Here is a 22,008-nt window from a genome sequence, read left to right on the forward strand (position 1 = left end):
GTGGGTGCACAGGGTCGAAGTGGCGTTGGGTTCTGACACGCAGGCTCTTGGTGCTTGAAGCTGAAAGGGCTGCAGGCGGGTTAAAGATGAAGTGTCCGGTGGAGTCCAAGGGTGGACTCAAGTCGAAGAGTACCTGAAAGCAGAGGGGACATAGTCTGGGTCACTCAGCAGTGACCAGGGTGGAACCAGGACGGAACCAGGCAATGTCGGGCGCAATCAGGTGGTCGTCGAGGAGCTTCTCTCCGCTGTCACGTGGGCTCTGGGGCATCTGCGACGTCCAGGAGCAGGTCACGATCTGTCCCACGCAGGCTCTCACCGTCGGTGCAGTCGGCTTCAAGTTTGGAGCAAACAAGCCTTGGCAAGAGCTTTCCACGCGGGATCGGAAGATTGCTTCTCACTCGGACCAGGAAGGTCAGAGTCGGGGCTCCTTTTCAGGGGAGCTGGTGTGGATCTGGAGCAACCAGATTCACGAGTCTTCTTAGTAGTTTCGTCGGCACAGGGACCACTAGCCAGCTGGCAAGTGACCGGGCCAACGCGTTGAGCCAAATAGAGCAGAAGGGCCCCACACAGCACTCATCGAGTGTGGAGGGCTGAACTTCGGCTCAGCGGTAGCTCAGGGTGGGGGCTTCTCAAAACCCGGTGCACAGCTTCGAGGGTCACTCGTGGGCTGCACGGTCAGCGTCTCGTGGTCAATTCAAGATGGCGTGCCCCACGCTTCCGGTCGCCTCCACGGGTCTCAGCTTTGCAGGGACTGTGGATCGGGCTGTTGGAAGGCAGGCAAGCTTGATCTCGTCGATCTCAGTCGCTCGAGTTCCGGCGGGAACTGCAACTAAGTAGACGTCGAGGGCTGGATGGTGCCTGCTGCTGCAGGGTGGTCACTCCTTGACCACAAGGGAGATTCTTCGGGCTTCCATGTTGAGATGGAGGGTGAAGGGTCCAGAATTTCGTTTCAAATGTTTCTTCCAGGAAATCTGATGTGCATTGGCACTGCTCCCACTCTTATTCGAATCTGGGGGGCGTGATTACCTGCTAGGTCCCCTCCTATGGGTGGGCCCCAGGAAGTGGGTGGATACACCCCCTTCCTTTGATCCAGGCCGCCCTGGCACGAGGGCTGGAGTGCCCCAGAACCGGTTTGGCCGGATTATGCAAGGGGCAGCCTTGTGCGCCCCAAGCAGTGTCTGGTTTCTTTCAAATCTCCCTGCTACAATCCACTATCTCCTGTCTGGAGGGCGGTGACACCCTCCTGTGACAGGAAACCCTTTGTCCAGGACCCATTTGGTTGAGTTTCGGTCAACTGCAGGGGTCCAGACATTTGTCTGTGGCAGAGGCATCCATTTTGTGGATCTTAAGGTCTTTGGAGAAATTAACCGCATTTAAGTGAAGTAACATGTCTTACCCCTCTAGAGGGGTGGAATGCCATCCCCGTCGCCAGAACTGGCGAGGGGATGGTATTCCAAATCGTATGACACCTTACACGACATGTTTTGATAAAGCCAAACCAAAGTTGCTATTTAACCGCGAGGATTATAAGGCACTTAAGAGTATATGGTATGGCATTATCCTGAAACAGCTTAGGGAGTTGTTCCCGACAGCTGCAGACAGGCTCAGCTCATGCTAGAGCTCCATCTCACATAAAACCACGCACTCTGCCTCCAGGATTGATGAGGCCTTCCATAGGAGTGGCTCACAGGTTTACATGTGTCCAGATATAGGTTTAGACATAGGTATACTATATCTAAGCAAGGGGTGTGTACACCACCTTACCCCAGCTGAGTGATCAGCCAGTTGTGTCAATTTAAGAACCAGCCAGGGGTGGCAAAAGATATGCTGCAGCCCCTGGTAGGCCTTTGTCGCCCCTATGCCCTGGGCACCTATAGTGCATTATACAGGGGCTGACAAGGAGTCCATTTCCAATTGGTATGTGCCTATAGCACATGTGTCAGTAATTTAGTGAGAGAACAGCAGGCTGGGGGTCTGATCAGCAGGCCCACAGCCTCAGTAGTCGAAAACCAGTGAAGCAAAAAGCAAAAATTTGGGGTGACCATAGGATAGCAGACCCTACTCTCCTACATCCAGACACGCCCGAATACGACGTGCGTCTGGGCGGAGGTAGATTGCAATGGCATCCCACTACATTCCGATACCTGGGGATCCGAATATATCGGAATCCGACGGATATCCTAGAGGGGAATCTCCTGCGGGCCATCGCCTCGATTCGGGCACAGATCAAGTTCTGGAACACCCTACCTCTAAATGTCCCGAGCCGCATAGCACTTACTAAAATGATAGTGCTGCCCAGACTGCTGTACTATTTTGCCAATCTGCCCACATACGTACCAAATAAAATATTCCGTGACCTGGACACTCTGCTACGCAGTCTCATCTGGAACACGGACCGGCCCCGCGTAGCGCTGACCAAGCTCTACATGCCAACTGAGCAGGGGGCCTAGCAGTCCCTCACATGGAGCTATACTACCTCGTGGCACAGATGCAGTGGGTGACGGGGTGGCTCAGCGGCAAACACCTCGAAGATACTGCTTCGGACACTGCTGCCTGGACGCAAACACAAATCTGCACGCTGTTCCACCCGATAACCCGGACTCCCTGCCCCTTACAACTACACCTGGCGGTGGCGCGCAGATGTTTCCTGCGTTGTTTACGGCTCACCCGGGTGACGACGCCATACGCTCCGATACTACCAATTCTGGGTACTCCAGGGCTAGTGGATGCACTAACTGTGACTCGACTAACTAGCTGGACACAGGCGGGGGTGGACACTCTGGGAGATCTCTACACTGACGGAACGCTACTCACCTTTGCGGACCTGGCCGCTAGCACGGAAATCCTAGCTGGCCAGTTCCTACTGCATGCGTCCCTCTTACGCACGCTCACCCAGTCTTGGGGCGACATGAGGGACGAACTGCCGATGCACAGCTTTATGCAGTATCTCCACGTCATGGGAGATGGCTCACATGTCATACATTGGTTAGCGCAGGCCCTACTAATGCACTCGCAACCGTCTACATTGCCGCTACGGGACAAATGGGCGATGGATAGAGGACAAGCATGGACTGACAAAGAATGGGCGATGATCTTAGCCGGACCGACATACATCCCACGCAACCCCCGTTTTAGAATAATTCAATTCTACATCTTGCACCGAGCTTATCTGACACCCGACAAGATAAACAGGTACTTCACAACCACTGATGCCGCTTGTCCGCGCTGCTCTCTGAACGGAGCGGACCTCTTGCATATGTTGTGGCATTGCCCCGATGTACACATGTACTGGACTGAAGTTATAACGCTGCTCACACGCAGCACTGGCGAGCAGGTACCGCACACGTGGGAAGCGTGCATCTTGGGGCTATACAAACGCACTAAACTTACCAAAGTGCAGACGTGCTTCTGGGACATGGGGCTCATAATGGCCAAACGTCTGCTTACCAAGCATTGGAAGGCAGCGACCCCCCCCTCACGCACAGCACTGGCGCGCCTCCTTTACCAACTGGGGGCGAGCGGAAGGCACGGTGCTTCTCCGCGAGGAAACAGCGGGATTGCGTAAGATCCCTATTGCTCAGCTCTGGGAAGACTTCCTCAAGGCGTTCCGACGCACCTGCCAGGAGCAGGGGATTACATGAGACACACTCGTACCGACGCATTACAACACCTCTTAACACCGGAAGCTGACATGGCCCTGCCCCCCTCTCCCCCGCTCACCCGCCTCTCTGGACTTTGAGATATACACTAACGACTATAGGCACTTACTATACTACGCACTGCACCGGATGCCCACACAGCGCCACACACCAGCCACAGCCTTTGCCTCGACTGACCTGCGCACTTCACGTGGCGAGAAGCCCTGCTAGGCCCTGCCCCACAACCGCCACCGCATATGAGGTCCTGTGACGAAATCCCCCCCTACCCCTTCCTTACTGGCCCTGCCCCCCAGATTTTCCCTGCCAAGATGTAGGCATAGGGAATGGTTTGTTAACTGGTCGTGTTCCCTGACCGGACCCATTTCTTCACACAAAGGAAGACGTTAGATGCAGCATGTCACTAACAAGAAGCGATACCTTATTGATCTTGAGCTACACATACCATGCGGAGCCACGGTGACACTTACACATTGAGAGAGATACGACTCTGCACACACCCTCACCCATGTTAACAAGAGACCCTCTGCACAGCCTATCAGATATCGCTGCGTCTCTTGCGACCTCCCAATACCAACGCTGGGAGACCACACAGACACCATACTACCAGACACTTGAGGCCTGCCTGAAACGGCTGCAGACTCACCCTGCCGCACATAACCACCTACCACTATGCCTCAGTGAGCTATACTATTGTACACCTAGTCGTTTCATAGTCAGCATTACGGTCACGGATCTGGTAAACCATCTGTTGCAGATCCCCCCCGCTATTGGTTGCCTACGACTGACTATTCGGCTATTTGCGGGGAATTGGGGGATAGCTATCATGGCACTAATGCTGGGTGATCGCTGCAAAGCAAATCTCTACAATGTAAGACAAAAATACAAGATCTAATGCTAAAATACCTGCACATCGGATGGCTGCATATACACCCACATGAGACTCGCCGCCGGACCCCCGGGTTGTCGGCTAAATGGCTGTGTCATCTAGTCATAGGTTTACCCGATTGTTTTCTGCCCGGCTGGCCCCTGAGAGCCGCTGAATGTAACATGTAAGATATTTACCATCTATGCAATAAAGTTCTTCAAAAAAACAAAAAAAACAATGCTCTCGGAGAAACTGCAATTCAAGTTCAAGCTGATGTAGAGTTTGAATGCTGAGCAATGGAAGCAGCAAGGTATCAATGTGTTGCCGCTTTTTATCAATAAATTATCTAAAGGGACAAAAAAAAAAAAAAATGAAATAGTGAATGGCATGTGGTTTGACAGGCAGAAGAATCTGTTCCACGTGGCAACTCCCCAGTCAATGGGGTCAAACTTGTGACTGCACGTTACTGGGGTAAATCTACCACAAAGTAAAAAAAAACAATTACATGATATTTTTCTGCCATATCAGTACTATGCAACTTCTAACAAGGGACTATGAGAGGTCTTGGACCGGTCCTGTGACCTGTTACCAGACAGAGATGTGGTGGCAATGCACCCTGTTGTAAGGATCAATAGCATGATGTGATCTTTGCATCATGGTCAGTGGAGTGGCGTCCTACTGACACACACATGTAATGCTCCATTTCTATGCCTGTGCACAGACTTTGCGCTAACATCAAGTGCGTGTTTAGGGTATCGGTGTGCGTAGCTTAAATGCAATGTGAGAGTGCGACAGAGTAAACTGCATCTCCTGCCTGCCAGTTGTGTATGCAAGTGGGACCATATATCCCTTTTTATACCCTAGTTCAAAGTCCTCTGTTACGAAGGAATAATGTGCTCTACAAAGTACTCAGGTGCCTGCTGTGCCACCAGGGATGGTGTCAGCCTGACAGTTTATCTAAGTTGAAGGGACATCACCTGCAGGCTGAATTACTTAATGGAGAAGCTGTGTATCTGTCCTGCAGAGCCTAGAAGTCTGCCTAGAAGCTTTCCTGCCTGGTAAGAAAGGGAAGGGAGTTTGACTATCCAGCAGGAGGACAAGGCTGTCCTGGAAGAAGCAAGGTGCAACACCTCCTCGTTATCTGTAGGGTGGGCCGGAAAGCCATCCAGCAGGACCAGCTAGTCTGAGGGACACCCCCCGACAAGACTCTCGCAACAGTTCAAGGCAGAAAATAATACTCTACGACAACGTGATTGTAGAGGCCCAGTTGGACGACTGTTTGCTGCCAACCGGCCCGTTCAAGGTTGCATTTGCCAAATTCCGAACACAACAGAGTCTGAATCTACTGACTTCCTGGAGAGCCTGAGTCGGGCTTTTAGCTGCTGAATTTCTGACTACTCTGTGTCAGAGGCCCATGAGGGACAATAACTACTCCAGTGTCGAACACCCTGTCTGAGCTTACGCCTGTGGTCCAGCCGGCCACAGTGTGGGCTCAATTGCTGACGGTCGGGCCTCCAGAGGGGCTGCACTTACAGACAGGCCAGGTGTGACTGCTATCTTGGGACTGCTGATCTTCAGACGTTGAGTCCGTTGCTCACTTTGCCACTGGATTCAAGCAAGCCTGGCTGAAGACGGCTGGAATGCCAGAAAACGGTCCTAGGAAGCTTGATTCCATTCCAGGGAAGGCATGGCTTGGCAGTTCGGGCTGGACTGTTCCCATGAGGCACAGGGTCAGACTGATTTGCATATGGCCATGTCTGAACTGGGGTGGCAGAGTGGGCTAAAGAACGGTGATGGATTCACACCAGATATGTTGACTGGGTGTGAGTGTTTGATTGGTTGAGATGCTCTGTCCATCACAAACCCCTTTTGTACCACTTTGTTCGCCATAAGTTGGCAGGGTATGCTCAGACGTGAGTCCCTTGCTCACTTTGTCACTGGATTCAAGCAAGCCGGGCTGAAGACGGCTGAAATGCCAGAAACCGGTCCTCGGAAGCTTGTTTCCGGTCCAGGGAAGGCATGGCTTGGCATTTCGGGCTGGCCTGTTCCCATGAGGCACAGGGTCAGACTGATTTGCATATGGCCATGTCTGAACTGGGGTGGCAGAGTGGGCTAAAGAACGGTGATGGATTAAACCCAGATCTTTTGACTGGGTGAGAGTGTTTGATTGGTTAAGATGCTCCGTCCATCACCACCCCTTTTGTACCGCTTTGTCACCATAAGTCGGCAGGGTATGCTCAGACGTTGAGTCCCTTGCTCACTTTGCTACTGGATTCAAGCAAGCCTGGCTGAAGACGGCTGGAATGCCAGAAACTGGTCCTAGGAAGCTTGATTCCGGTCCAGGGAAGGTATGGCTTGGCAGTTTGGGCTGGACTGTTCCCATGAGGCACAGGGTCAGACTGATTTGCATATGGCAATGTCTGAACTGGGGTGGCAGAGTGGGCTAAAGAACGGTGATGGATTCAACCCAGATCTGTTGACTGGGTGTGAGTGTTTGATTGGTTCAGATGCTCCGTCCATCACCACCCCCTTTTGTACCGATCTTCAGGCAACTGCAAAGAAAAGACAGAGTGGGTGCCCTACTGAATGCAGCCCTACAACCAGGACCAAAGTGCTCCACAAAAGCCTGCTAGTGGGTCACTGCTCCCTCGAGGGTTCGGTGTGCCATTTAAGTGCCGGGAAACAGGAAAGAGACCAAGACAAGACTGACTCATCCTGTGGAAGGATAAGACGCTTACGAAATACAGTGCACATTAGTGAGAGTGATTAGACCAAAAACACAAAGTTTGCAAATATAGAGTGAGTAACATAGCTTGTCTTGTCCTGACACTCCCTGGCCAAATCACACTACATAAAACTAGATTGCCCTTTATCGAAGGCAGGTAGTCCTCCCAAGGTTCTGGAGGTCGCTGGGCTGCAAGACGACTTGACTTTTGGTTCTGGATCATCCAGGGATGCAGACAGGCCAGTAGGACTGGGACCAAGACAATAGTTCTCTACAGATCCTCAGCAGCAGAGAAGGCTGCAGTGCCCTTAGGTCGCCAAGAACTGAAATTCATGGTCTGGGGATGACACCTAAAATCTTGATTTAAGGGTGTTACAAGGGAGTGACAGGTAGAGGCTAATGGGCCCCTTTCCTGGGGTGTCTATACCCTCTATCATGCCCACCTCCTGTGGGAAGGGGACATAGTCCTAGCCCTGATTGGATAAGGCCCATCATCTTCAAGAGGGTGGGCACTACAAAGTGTACTTCACCTCGCCTCCAGCACCTGAAGGATGGAGTTAATAGAGGGGGCGGGGGCACACCTCCTGTTGTATCTAAGGTTTCCCACCTATCCTTGCGCCTAAAAGGGGGTGAGGACAGGAAGATCGCTTGCTCCCTCTAACAGGAGAGGCTGGGGTCGCATTACCAAGGCGGCAAGGCCTTTGAAAATCCTTACCACAGATGGCTTCACCTGACTAGGGGGAGGTGTGAGCACCTCCACCCAGGAAAGGCATTGTTATTGACCTCGAAGTGCACAGGCACTCTCTCCATGAGGACAGAACACTGTCTGGTGGTAGCAGGCTGGCTCAGGCCAGTCGGTGACCACACTAAGGAGTGGTAGATTTTACGGGACCCCTCTAAGGGGCACCCTATGTGCAATTTTTTATAAATCGGACACTGCAATCAGCGCAGGTATATTTCCTAGGACAGCGAAAACTATACAGCAGGTCTTGCTCACAGTCCTTATACTGTGACTGCCACTACTGAACATTAATCTTGAATTGTTAAACCAGGGCCAGGATCTGGACAGGAGCCAATGAACAGGAGGGCAACTCACCAGATAATAGAAGTCTTCTGTCTTCACACTCACTCAGAGAGAACAATGCCATCCCATGTATTGTATGACAAAGAGACCACAACCCTCAGTGAAACACTCACCTCTCAGATGGGATTCGTTAATAAGAATAAAATGAACCAAACGGGTCCCTGGGGACCCCACAGATACACCGTTCCTACCAGTACCATAAATGCTTGGGGTCCCGCAGGTAAACCTAACAGTGCTACAAAGGCTTAGGGGCCCTACAGGTAAACCTTTCCTAACCCAGTGCTACAAATGCTATGTGCTCACTGCAGCAGGACTGGGTGCTCTAGGGGCGCAATTAAGATGCTTGGCATTCATCTACCCTTAGCTAAGCCACGTGATAAAGGCAGTGGATCAGGATAATTCTCCTCGATCAGAAGTAGCTCTCACTATCGAAAAGGTGAAGACCCTGGTATAACACAAACGCAGACTTGCAGTTAGGCTCTACCAGGACATGCAGTAAACTATTAATTTATGTATCTGCAGGATTAGATTGCAATGCAAGTTAATTCTTATGTCACTATTGTCGTAATTTGGCAGTACCTGAGTTAGCGTTAAGCTCAGCTACACGAACATTTCTGTTAACTTGACGAAACGTGTGGGGGCCATTTTGTATTCGGTGGCTTCCATTTTGTATGAACATGCGGCCTCGTGGTCCGCGTGCCCTTTCGTCCTTCCTTCATGCCAATGAACCTTTACCCTGCCCAGCAACAGGCTATTTTTAGCAATGGTCAGTCTCGCGCATGCGTACATCTGATCTTTGGACTAGAGAGCGGTCACTCCTTAGGAATGTTCCCCTAACTGACCAGTGGTATTAAGCTCCTCCCACATGTTGGCTGTGTTCCAAAAATGCCCTTATATGTACCTAAAACTGTTCAAATGTATACCACTTACCTTTTTATTGCTGCTAAACTGTATAAAAGAGGTCGCGCACTGATGTTCGGTGTGATACTGCTTGCATTGCCGAAGGGTGCTGTAGGAATGTACCACCACCCCATGGGGTCCTAATAAACTTGTCTCTTTGCATTTTCAGTTTTCGTGCCAATTTCGGTCTATGGTGTTTGAGGGTTTTTGCAGAGTATGTAGGCCTGACAGAACCCGATACCTCAATTGGCGACCACGAAGGGACTCATCGGCGACTCGGATGCCCGAAGGAGAGGTCACGACGAAGGATTGGAAACTCGCTATGGACACGTACGCTGCCACTGAGTGACCCGAGTCTCGGCACCCACGGTGTTTTTCCCTTCCTTCTGATCTGACCTTCCAGGTGGCGCCGGTCCTCGACTAAGATTCTGATCGTTTGGCTTGTCGTGTAGTGCCTGTTTTGGCTGATTCGGCTACAGAACTTGGCAGTTGGAAATCTGGACACTTTTGAAGATCTTTGGTAAGCTTATGTTTGGTAAGGTAGTCTACTGACACTTACTGTGGCTTTTTGAATTTGAATTTGAATTTGTATGAGTTAGCTAACATTTGGACCTATGATTTGAATTATATGTGGAGTGCACCTCACATAGGCAGGCATGTAGGGATATTTCTCTGCTTTTGAATTTGTTTGACGGCACTTCGTGCGTAAGTACCCTTAAGTGCCATTTTATGTAATATCGCGTTTTTTTCGTGATATTTTGAACATGCCTGTTCTCAGCACACTCCGAGGAATGTGCTGCTTTGGAAATGGTACCACTTATCGATTAAATGAATCTCAGCCGGCTCCCCCAGAGGGGACTCCTAATCGCGAAATGTACATTAAATTTGGCCTTCCTCCCATAATGTATAGCACGTTATGGCACAAATACACTAAACCTGATCGCGAATTGCAATGGCCACTACATGGGTCATTCGACTTGCGAAAAGTCCAGTATGTAGAACAGTGTTTGTTTCAGCGCAGGTCTAGACAGGATATGTTTGATTGTGTGAGTATGTGGGAGAAAGCGGTGCGTGAACGAATGAAGCGTGCAGAAGCCTTGGCGGACAAAGAGCAGCGAAAGGCTGCTCGGGATAAAGCTTTACAGCTACAGGAGAAGGAATTGCAGGAACAGAAAGAGAAAGAGAGTCGAGAACGTAACTTGCAGGTTAATGGTCAGTTTCCTCTTCGGCGTCCTCTCTATCCTGTCCTTACTAATGAATTAGATGATTTTTCATTGTTAGATCGTTGCCCGCCTCCGTATGTTCAGCCTACGGCTCCGGATGTGGAATCGGACGAGGATAATCAGGACAGACAACGTACCAGGTTACATGCCGAGCGTATGACGGAATTGCGTTCGATTGCCCGTAAACTTAATGCAAATTCTATAACTGTTTCAGAGGTTGATGATTTTATGAGTAAGTGGTCCGACATGGAACGATTGTATTTTTTAGATCATTTTGCAGGCGAAGTTGTTGAGCGGTTTAGAAAACAATCTCCTGAGTTTGAACCTAAGGATATATCAGTTGGTCGTGAGAATTTCCGTAAAGGTGTTTTTGCTCTTTCAGATGCGGAGGAATTTTTCCGACGGTTGATTTGGTTACGGGATGAGGCGACACGATTGCGAGCGGTGAAAAAGGCATCGAACCCACCAGCGTCTGAATCGACGGAAACTTCTCGAGTGTGCCCTATCTATGGATCAGATAAGAGTGTTGCGATTAATGTTTTGCCTATGAGGGAAGCCGCACCTTTGTATGTCCCTCCCAAAGGGGACGGTACGGATGATGATAAGATGTCTAAAGATTCAAAGGGCTATTTTGTGTATAATTGGGTTTATACGCCATGGAATAGAGCAGATGTTATGGCACTTAAGAATGCTTTGCCTGACCCCCGTAAAAATCCAGCAGCTTTCTATGAAGGTGTGGAGGGTGCTATTTCTTCGTGTATTATGACATTAGTTGATATTGATCTTTTCTTTGGACTGATATTGCCTCCTGATATGTGGAGGGCGATTCGTAAGTTTGACGATCGAACGATATTAGGTGCAGAGTGGAAGGACATAGTGAGAGCTGATTTAGATAGGGAACCTGCATGTAAACCGTGTCAGTTAATTTTAGAATTACCAACAGCTATCTTGAATAAATTAAAAACGCTTGTCCCCCCTAAGAAAATAGGTTGGACAGTGTTAGCGTCTTGTAAGCAGAAGTCAGACGAATCGGTTTCTGATTTCTTCTCACGTTTTGAGGAAGCATTCCATGATTACAGTGGACAATCATTAACAGAGGACACGGGCAGGCACTTATTCGTAGACAAGTATGTGGCTAATCTCCTACCGGAAATTGCAAAGCGATTAAAGGCTAGTGAAAGTTCATGGACCACGGCAACGCCTGCCTCCTTATTAACTATGGCTCAGTATTATGAACGTCAGGAACTAGAGGCTAAAGAAAGTAGTGAGAAGAAAGTGAAGGACTTAAAGACGAAAGTGATGTTGGCACAGGTTTGTGCTACGCAATCGAGAGGGAATGATAGGGGTAGACGAGGATCGTACGTTACATCTCCCCCTCGTTCCAACATATCTGAGGATCAGTGTGCATACTGTAAGCAGTTTGGACATTGGCTCGCAGATTGTCCGGTACTTCGTGAACAGCGTAGTCAGAGAGGTCGAGGAAGTGGAAGGTCACGGAATAGTTATTCAGGACCAAGAGGTGGAGCGAATGATCGTGGTAGGTTTGAAGAGAGGGGTCGTGGTCAGGTTGAACATAATACTTTTGATCGGCGGAATCAATACCAGATAGCTGAAGGAGAAAATACTGAGTCACAGGATAATAGACATGCATAGGATTGCGTAGGATGGGGTGTGGAATCGGTTGAAGTACCAGTTGATCAAAGGGGTCCATATATATCAGCACATGTTTTGGGTTCTACTGATCAGTTTCTGGTCGACACAGGAGCTACTCGTAGTGCTCTGTCCAAACGCTTGGTTCCAAGGGCTCCCCTGTCTGGCGAAACGATTACAGCAATAGGGTTCGATGGAACACCTTCACTAAGCCCATTGTCTCAACCCCTTACATTTCATGTTGATAAATTTACTGCCCCATGTCCGTTTTTATTATCTTCAAATACACCAGATAATATTATGGGACTTGATATGCTAAAGCATTTTCATGCAACAATACGCTGTGCCCCTGAAGGGGTGTGGGTTATTTTGAATGAGAACTACCCAGAAATTGAGAGATTGTGCCTCATGCAAGAGTCCGATGCATTAGCTTCCCTTCCAAGCACGTTATGGGCTACTTCCGATACTGATGTGGGTCGAATGATTATTCCTCCTGTGCGCATTACTGTGAAGGAGGGAGCGGTTTTACCTCGTGTTCATCAGTACAAGATCTCTAGAGAAGGCGAACTGGCTTTGACACATATTGTGAATGACTTGATAACGGCCAGGGTGGTGGAGGAAGTTCCCTACAATGTTTGCAACAGTCCAATTTTGCAGATTCTAAAGAAAGATACAGACTCCAAGATTTATCGTTTCATTATTGATTTGAGAGAAATTAATAAGATAGTTGTACCCCAGTATCCAGTAGTGTCCGATATCACCACATTACTTACTCTGGTCCCACCCACAGCTACTACATTTACGGTGATCGATTTGAAAAACGCTTTCTTTTCGATCCCCATTCATCCTGATAGCCGATATTTGTTCGGTTTTACATTAAATAATAAATCTTATAGATTTTGTCGAGTTCCTCAAGGTTACACAGAAAGTCCTAGCATTTATAGTCAGGCTTTGAAAAGACAACTTGATTCATTTGATTTGCAGTCTGGGGTGGCACTAATCCAATATGTTGATGACATTCTGCTTGCAGCAGACACACAGGAGCAATGCGAGGAGAGTACCCTCTCCCTGCTCTTTTTCCTTGCGGAACACAATCACAAGGTTTCGCAGAAGAAGCTACAATATTGTAGACCAAAGGTGACATATATTGGTCATCTTTTGTCTAAGGAGGGACGTGCATTAACATCAGACCGAATTCAAGCAATTTTAGATACACCAGTCCCTTGCACGCAGAAGGATGTTCGTGCTTTCATAGGTTTGACGTCCTTCTGTAGGCAATGGATACTAGGATTCTCGTACATTGTAAAACCTTTGTTAGCGTTGCTGTCCAAAACTGCACCACTCCCCCTCGAATGGACGGACGAATGTCAAAATGCTTTTGGACAATTGAGACAAGCTCTTTGTTCTGCGCCAGTGTTAGGTACACCAGATTACACAAAGCTCTTTACACTATATGTATATGAGAAGGATGGGTGCGCATTGTCAGTCTTGGTACAGTTACACGGAGATAAACAGAGGCCTTGCGCATATTTTTCAGCGGTACTCGATCCTGTGGCTCGAGGACTGCCTGGATGCCTTCGAGCAGTTGCAGCAACAGCAGTAGCTACACGGCAAAGTGAGGGAATAGTTTTGTCACACAAATTGTTGGTGTTAGTTCCCCATGCAGTAGATGCTTTGCTGAACCAAACGAAAACGCAACATCTAACCAGTGCCCGTTTAACGGGATACGAATTAACACTGTTGGCGCCACACATTACATTGAAGAGGTGCGCCACTTTGAACCCCGCTACTTTATTGCCATATCCTGTTACTGAGACCCAGGAGGAAGAACAACATGATTGTGTTTTTCTGACTGACGAACAAACAAAGGGTCGTGTCGATTTACAGGACACGCCACTTCCTGATGTAGATGGGGAACTATGGGTTGATGGATCGTGTGTGAGATTGCCAGATGGTACGGCTTCCGCAGCCTATGCGATCACGACACTTAAGACAGTGGTAGAAACAGCACGAATACCACAAAAATCTGCTCAAGCGGCTGAATTGATAGCCTTAACGAAAGCATGTGAGTTAAGCGCTGGTCTATGTGTGAATATCTATACTGATAGTCGTTACGCCTTTGGAGTAGCGCACGATTTTGGCCTACTCTGGAGGGAACGAGGGTTTATGACCTCACACGGAACACACATCATGTACGGAGAGTTGGTATGCAACCTCCTGAATGCACTATTATGTCCAAAGAAGGTGGCGATAATAAAATGTAGTGCACACAAGAAAGTGACAGACAAAATAGGGCAAGGAAATGCTTTTGCAGACCGCATAGCGAGAGAGACTGCCATGTTGCAAAATGACTCCCCTATGTATGTGGTGAGATCGCAAGCCGAGCGATGGCATGATGCTAGAGAGGAAGTTTTAGACATACAGAAATCAGCGTCTGAAGCGGAGCTTGCAGCATGGGCAATAGAGGGAGTGTTGGATGATGAGGGTTGCTGGAGAAGCAAAGACATGAAGAGATGGAAATTACCTGCTGCTTACTTGCAGGCAATGGTTCAAATGACGCATGGGCTGGCGCATATTGGAGCTCTTGCGATTACTAAGTTGCTTACATGAGTTTGGGAGCATCCTGAGATTACCAGCACGGCTAGGAGAATAGTACAGACCTGTCTGATATGCCTACAGTACAATCCTGCTAAAGGGACCTCTACTCCTAAAGGAGGGTTCGTTCCACCTACTGCACTATTCGAAGTACTGCAAATGGATTACATCCAGCTGGAGCGCTGTAATAACCTCAAGTATGTCCTAGTGGTGGTGTGTGCTTTCAGTAAATGGGTTGAAGCCTACCCCACGAAGGATAATACAGCGTTAACAACAGCTAAGGTGTTACTGAAAGAGTACTTCCCACGTTATGGTGTCTGTAAATTTTTGTGGAATGATAATGGCCCTCATTTCGTTGGGAAAATAGTGGAGCATGTCCTGAAAGGATTGGGAATAAGACAAAAGTTCTATGCTGTATTCCACCCGCAGTCAGCAGGTCTAGTAGAAAGGTATAATGCGACTTTGAAGCTGAAGCTAGCAAAGATCGTGGCATCCACGTCTTTGAAATGGCCGGACGCTTTGCCATTGGCATTATTGTCTATTAGATCAGTGCCACACTCTCGGACTGGCCTCACACCCTATGAGGTGGTGTTTGGAAGGCCTATGAATATCTGGGGAGTTCCAAAGCCTCGTTTGATACATGATGTGCCTTGTATAATGATGAACGATTCTTTGGCACGATTAACAAATGATTTACTTTCTATTCATCAACAGGTTCGAGAAGCACTCCCCGACAATTCCATTGGAGAGGCTCACAATCTTCGTCCTGGCGATCATGTCATGATCCGGGTGTTTGAGAGATCCAGCAGTTTGGAGCCGAGGTGGCGTGGCCCTGAGCAAGTGCTGCTGGCAACGCGAACGGCTGTGCGAGTCACGAATAAGAAGCGGTGGATACATTCAACGCACTGACGACGTGTCTCTCCGGATCTGGTGAACCCTGAAGTGCTGTCCGATTACAGAGACATCTTGAATGCGGAGAAAAGCCCAGCTGTTATGCCCAACGAGTCGGAGGGAGCCTTCCCGGACCACGCTATTTCTGGTGGAGTGAAATACAATCTACGGCCAAGGAAATAATTTTTTTTGTATTTTTCATGACTGGTTGGTAACCGTTCCGAGGTTTGTGAAACGGAAGCCGGGAATATCAAGGGGGGGGGATCAGTTCTGTCCAGTGTAGCGACACCCGTCTTGAATCTCGGAGAAAAACTCAACGGCAGCCTCGGTTCTCAGCACCATATTTTTATTTTTTAGTTGGTTTCTTGAGACTTCTGTTCTTTGTACTATGGCACCTATGACATTGAGAAATAGAAAATTTTTGGGTGCAGTTCTTTTTGCTACGACTATAGTGGTAATAGCAGTAATAGCTTGGACTATAGAAAGACTATTTCCTGCATGGGACTATTTACTGCCTACCACTCCAATTCCATCTGAACATTTTCATTTTACTTTGCCCTATCACGAAGAAAGACATAGACAGACTTATTTGAATAATAGCTTCATTCAGATATTACACCACACGCATAATATGACCAACACATCCAACTGTTGGGTATGTGGGATGTTACCTGGGCATCAGAAGAATGGAGGAACCCCACTTATTCCTCTTCCTTTTTCTCACAATGGGTCATGCAATGCTTGGTACACTCTTCTCTTTACTTTGAGATGGCCAACAAAAGGTGGACTACTTTTTCGATTGAACAAAGTTTGCTATAACGATCGAGATGGCTATCCACAAGCAGAAGGAACTAAATTCGAGTGGGAAGAATATCGACCGGACAATGTGTCTACACCTCGCATCTTCACTAATCAGATACTTACAAATATGTCTAGTTTACACGTAATTGCTGCCATTGATACGAAAGCAGATCTCTGTATTAGGAATAAGGGAACAATTCCGGTGGGGAGAAGTGAATGCAATGTTACTCTTGCCTTTGATACACCTAATGGTATTTCATTTGTGGCCTCACGAAACACTTACTTTATTTGCGGTAATAAAGGTTATCATCGTCTTCCTCTTGGATGGTTAGGTACATGTTATGTATCTTTTGTATTACCCCCTGTGTTTATTGCCCCACCTATGTACCATAATGATTTTGTATTGTATCATGATTTTATTTTAAATAGAGTTAAGAGGACATTGGACATTGATGGGGTTGATCAAACTGACACCTCTCTACAACAATATGTGGATTTTAATTTAGGGTTATTTTCTTTTGTGGGCGCCGCTCTAAACAGCAGGAAAATTAGGCGGCTAACACGTGTTGTGGAGGCAGTTGCTAATGAAACTGCTTCTGCTTTAGGGAATATAACTGAAGAGCTTCAGATTACAAGAATCGTTACACTTCAGAACCGGATGGTTCTGGACGTGGTGTTAGCTGATCGTGGGGGTGCATGCCGCATCATCGGAAGTAGTTGTTGCGTTTATGTGCCAGATAATTCACCATCTGTGTATGATGCTATCTCTAGGTTGCACAGAATTGCTTCTGAAATTCACACTGACAATGGTACTTGGACTTTTTCTAGCTGGTTTTAGGCTCTGCTTAGTACCTGGGGTTGGAAACTGCTAAGTGTTCTATGTGTGATTATTGGGATATTTTTCTTCTGTTGCCTATGTATTACAGCCTGTATCCCATCCAAATGAGCTATTGCTAAAAATGTACAGATGAGTAATGCTGAAGTCAAGCAAATTATGCTGATCGATATTAATGATTACTTCCATTATGAGGTAGCTTCAGCTAAACGCTAAAAGGGTCGTCTGTCGTAATTTGGCAGTACCTGAGTTAGCGTTAAGCTCAGCTACACGAACATTTCTGTTAACTTGACTAAACGTGTGGGGGCCATTTTGTATTCGGTGGCTTCCATTTTGTATGAACATGCGGCCTCTTGGTCAGCGTGCCCTTTCGTCCTTCCTTCATGCTAATGAACCTTTACCCTGCCCAGCAACAGGCTATTTTTAGCAATGGTCAGTCTCGCGCATGCGTCCATCTGATCTTTGGACTAGAGAGCGGTCACTCCTTAGGAATGTTCCCCTAACTGACCAGTGGTATTAAGCTGCTCCCACATGTTGGCTGTGTTCCAAAAATGCCCTTATATGTACCTAAAACCGTTCAAATGTATACCACTTACCTTTTTATTGCTGCTAAACTGTATAAAAGAGGTCGCGCTCTGATGTTCGGTGTGATACTTCTTGCATTGCCGAAGGGTGCTGTAGGAATGTACCACCACCCCATGGGGTACTAATAAACTTGTCTCTTTGCATTTTCAGTTTTCGTGCCAATTTCTGTCTATGGTGTTTGAGGGTTTTTGCAGAGTATGTAGGCCTGACAGAACCCGATACCTCACTATTTTCCGCACACAACATACAAGATAAATTCCTCACATGCATACCCTGATGAAGGGAGAACACCCAAAATGAATTGGGGCAGACTGAATTTGAATTTACTTGTGGAACAGTGGATTTGAGAATAAATATGCTTAAACTGGAATACAAGTGGATTTGCTTCCAAGGGATGCACTTTTACGGGTACAAGCTGTGGAGCAGGAGACATAGACCAGATCTAGTCTGGCGCTATATAAACAACTGTAGCCACACAGATCTACCTTCTGGCACGCGATGAGTGGATTACATAAATACTACAATAATGAATGAATGAATGAAAAATACACGGCATGCATAGACAAGGTTTGCTATGTAACATCTGGACTCCTGTAAACCTAAACAAACACTAGCATTCAGACACTAGGGACATCACCTGAAGCTCGTAAGATTTTCCTTTTCTTTGGTGTCTTGTTTTTGGGAGGTGGGTTTTTAGGATAAGCTATTTTTGGGTGCGTCTGGGGGTGGGGTGTGTCAGGTAGCCCCTGTGGTAGACGATGGGATAGAGGATAAGGAGTGCCTTGCCATCCCTTCATATATTTCTCCCCTCCGATATTCACAGTCCCCTTTTACCGGTTGTCCGCTTTGCTGTCATCAAGAAGTGGAGAGAGGGGAATCGGCAGGCGGCCCCTTTAAGCCGGAGCTGAGGACGGACATCAGAGGATACACACTTGAAGAAGGCGGGGGCGGAGAGTGCGTCAGGTTGGTCAGTAGTTGGTCCAGCTACACGCGGCATGGGAACGCGAGGCGTAAAAACCAGTGGGGAAGACCGGAAAGACAGAGAAGGACTAACAGCTTTACGAGAGAGAGAACCGGAGCCCAGGGGAGGTCACAGCTTGTCAGCGAGCAGAACACCCGAACCTGGCAGAGGAGGGAAAGCCGAACCAGAAGACCAGACCTCACTGAAGGACACGGAGTCACCACGCCATGGCCCCGAAGGGACGTGGCTCTTCCAGGTACGTATGCATCTACGGGGCTTTTGGAAAGGGGCTAAGTAAGAGAGGGACAGGAGGGGAGGCTAAGGGGTGAAAGGGAACCAGGGAAAAAGAAATAAGTGAGACGGAAACAAAGACACGAGCAGAAATCATCGGCTACTCTTTTTCTTTTGGTTGCTCCAACCTCTACACCCTCCCTTGACATTTATGCATAGCTATTATTTATCCCTCACGTCCACCCTTGACTAAACCATAAAGCAAAAACACTTACCTGAGTCTTTTTCTTCTGTCCGAGAGACGACGGCGGCTGAGGCTCACCTAAGGGACTAAGGAAGAAGACCCTGTGGGAAAGAAGAATATAACAGAGACAATCAATCATTGTGATTTCCTGTAATACTAATAAAAAGTGCACACCAAGAAACTATTCAATGCAGTGTGCTCCCTCTTGACCCACTCTTCTACAACGGGGAGCTACATACTTTGCCTACAGGGAATGGGAGACAGACACACAGACACACACACAGACACACACACACAGGAAAGCATAGTAGGAAAACGCTATATACAGTTTTTATATGCTTGCATATGTACATTGTTTTAAAAGATGGTGGAACTATTTATTCTGTTCAATGTGCTTATTTTGCCAATTACTTTTATCTGCTTCTATTATCATTGCAGTTCGGGCTGGACTGTTCTCATAAGGCACAGGGTCAAGACCGATTTGCATATGGCCATGTCTGAACTGGGGTGGCATGGTGAGCAAAATAATGATGGATTTACCCAGATCTCTTGACTGAGGATCAATGTTTTGATTTGTTCTGCATTCCGTCCATCAATTGTGTGTCTTTTGCTCTATTATCATTGCAGCACATAAATTCTATACAATAATTACGATGGTTCAATAAATAATGAAAATGCTAATGTTATGTTATTTTAATTTGATATCGCACACAAATTACCCCTAAGCAGAAACTACTTCAAGGAGAAATTTAGGATTGGTACGTAGAACCCCTCAATCTTTGTGAAGTTGAAAGAAAGGCTCTTGTATAGTTAATGCCTGAAGTTCATCAACTCTCCTTAGTGAGTTTATCGTTATGAGGAAAGCAACTTTCCATGATAGGAATTGTAACAGACATTTGTGCATTGGTTCAAAAGGCGGGCCCATTTGCCTTGTAAGGACTATGTTTTTAAGTTCCACTCTGGAGCAGGGGGAATACTTGGCGGTATAACCCTTTTTAATCCTTCCATGAAGGCTTTAATCACTGGTACTCTGAAGAGAGATAGGTGTTGTCTATTTTGCAAGTATGCAGCTACGACTCCCAGGTGTAAACAAAATGGATGTGTAAGTGATCCACATTATTGTAAATGCAACAGTTAACAAATGATGTTCTGCACAAAAGCATCAAGATGATTGATATTGTTGTTGTTACAATAGGCAACAAAACGTTTCCATTTGCTGCATAACATGCTCTAGTGCTGGCTTACTAGCTTCCTTGAAATTATTCATATAGTCTGGTTGTAGTTGTAAATAACCAAACTCTACGACTTCAGGAGCCAAATGGCTAGGTTGAGTTCTCTGGGAATTGGATGTCTGAATTCTCAATGGCTCTGAGTGAGGAGACAAGGTGTGAGATGTAGCTTTTGAGGTGGAACCACTGAGAGTTCGAAGGATGAGAGTACCAAGGTTGACGAGAACAAGTGGGGGCTATTAAGATCAGTGAGGGACATTTGTCTGAGCTTCCGAACTAGTAATGGAATTAGCAGGAGAGGCGGAAAAGCGTAAGCAAATATCCCTGACCAAATCGTCCATAGGGCATTGTCTTCGGATGCTGGGTGTGGGAACCTGGATGCAGAGTTTGGGCTTTTTGTGTTGTGCACTGTGGCAAACAGATCTATCTGTGGAAAACCTCAGTTTTGAACGTAGGGAAGGAGAACTTGGGGATGAAGTTCCCACTTGTGTACATGCTACCTGTGTCTGCTGAGCATAGTCTACTCCTGGGAGGTGTTCTGCTAGGAGATAGATTTTCTGGCGAATCGCCCAATCCCAAATGCTTTGTGAAGGTGCGACAGCTGGAGAGAGTGAGTCCCTCCCTATTTCTGTAGGTAGTACATTGCTGTCATGTTGTCTGTGCAAACTAAAACAGTCTTGCATACAAGTTGGGTGAGAAAAGCTGAGTGCTATGAACACTGCTAGAAGTTCCAGGTAGTTGATGTGGAGACGTTTGTGTTTGTCTGACCGCAGCCCCTGGACTTTGTAATGTTGAAGATGGGCACCCCAGCCGGTTACTGTGGAATCGGGTCTATGAAAGGCCGCCCTTTTGCTAAGTTTTGAGAGTTCCACCACTGCAGCGAGCGATGGTTCCCGCTGTCTACCAACACTAGGTCGGGGTCGCAAATTGCGAGGCTCATTAATATTAATGAGCATCCCGCAATTTGCGAGCCCATTGGGAATGCCAGCCCTACCAGGGATGGTGGCCTGCTGGGCTCAGCAGACCACCATGTCTGGGACTGCTTTTTAATAAAGCAGCTTTTTTTTTTCCTTTCTTTTTTTTAAATGCAGCCGACCCTTAAAAAATATTTTTAGGCACAGTCACAAAGTGGAAGGGGTACCCTGGGGACCCCTTCGAAATTGCGACTCCATTACCACCCTATTGAAGAGGGTGGCCATTTGCAAGTGTTTTGTGACCGCAATTGTGGTCTCAAAACATTCACACATAGCATTGCGGACGCAATTAGGAAGGGAGTGCCCCTTCCTAATTGCGATTTGCAATTCTTAAATAGAGAGTCGCAAAAAAACTGCAACTTGCTATTTTGGAATTGTACATGGCCAACAGTGATTTTGCATGTGCAAACGGGTTTAACGCAGGATGCCATAATTCCCAGCAGTTGCATGAAGACTCTGGCTGGTAATGATTGGTTGAGTTGAAATTGTAATAGTGTGGCCTGGATAGTGTGAATCCTGGCTATATTGGGAGTGGCTAGAGCATTGAGAGTGTTGA

At 47.5% G+C, this 22,008-nt stretch overlaps 1 protein-coding gene across 1 annotated transcript in view; it reads right to left on the reverse strand.

Annotated features, from left to right (window-relative positions):
• LOC144806516 (uncharacterized) overlaps positions 1 to 22,008 on the reverse strand; it is a 52,416-nt gene that overhangs the window by 19,249 nt on the left and 11,159 nt on the right. Inside the window, exon 3 of the mRNA XM_078672859.1 lies at positions 19,281 to 19,350. The gene's annotated coding sequence lies outside the window, so the exon portion shown is untranslated. The remainder of the gene's footprint in view (positions 1 to 19,280; positions 19,351 to 22,008) is intronic.

The sequence above is a fragment of the Lissotriton helveticus genome (assembly GCF_964261635.1).
Source record: "Lissotriton helveticus chromosome 1_1 unlocalized genomic scaffold, aLisHel1.1 SUPER_1_unloc_8, whole genome shotgun sequence".
Lineage (NCBI taxonomy): Eukaryota > Metazoa > Chordata > Amphibia > Caudata > Salamandridae > Lissotriton > Lissotriton helveticus.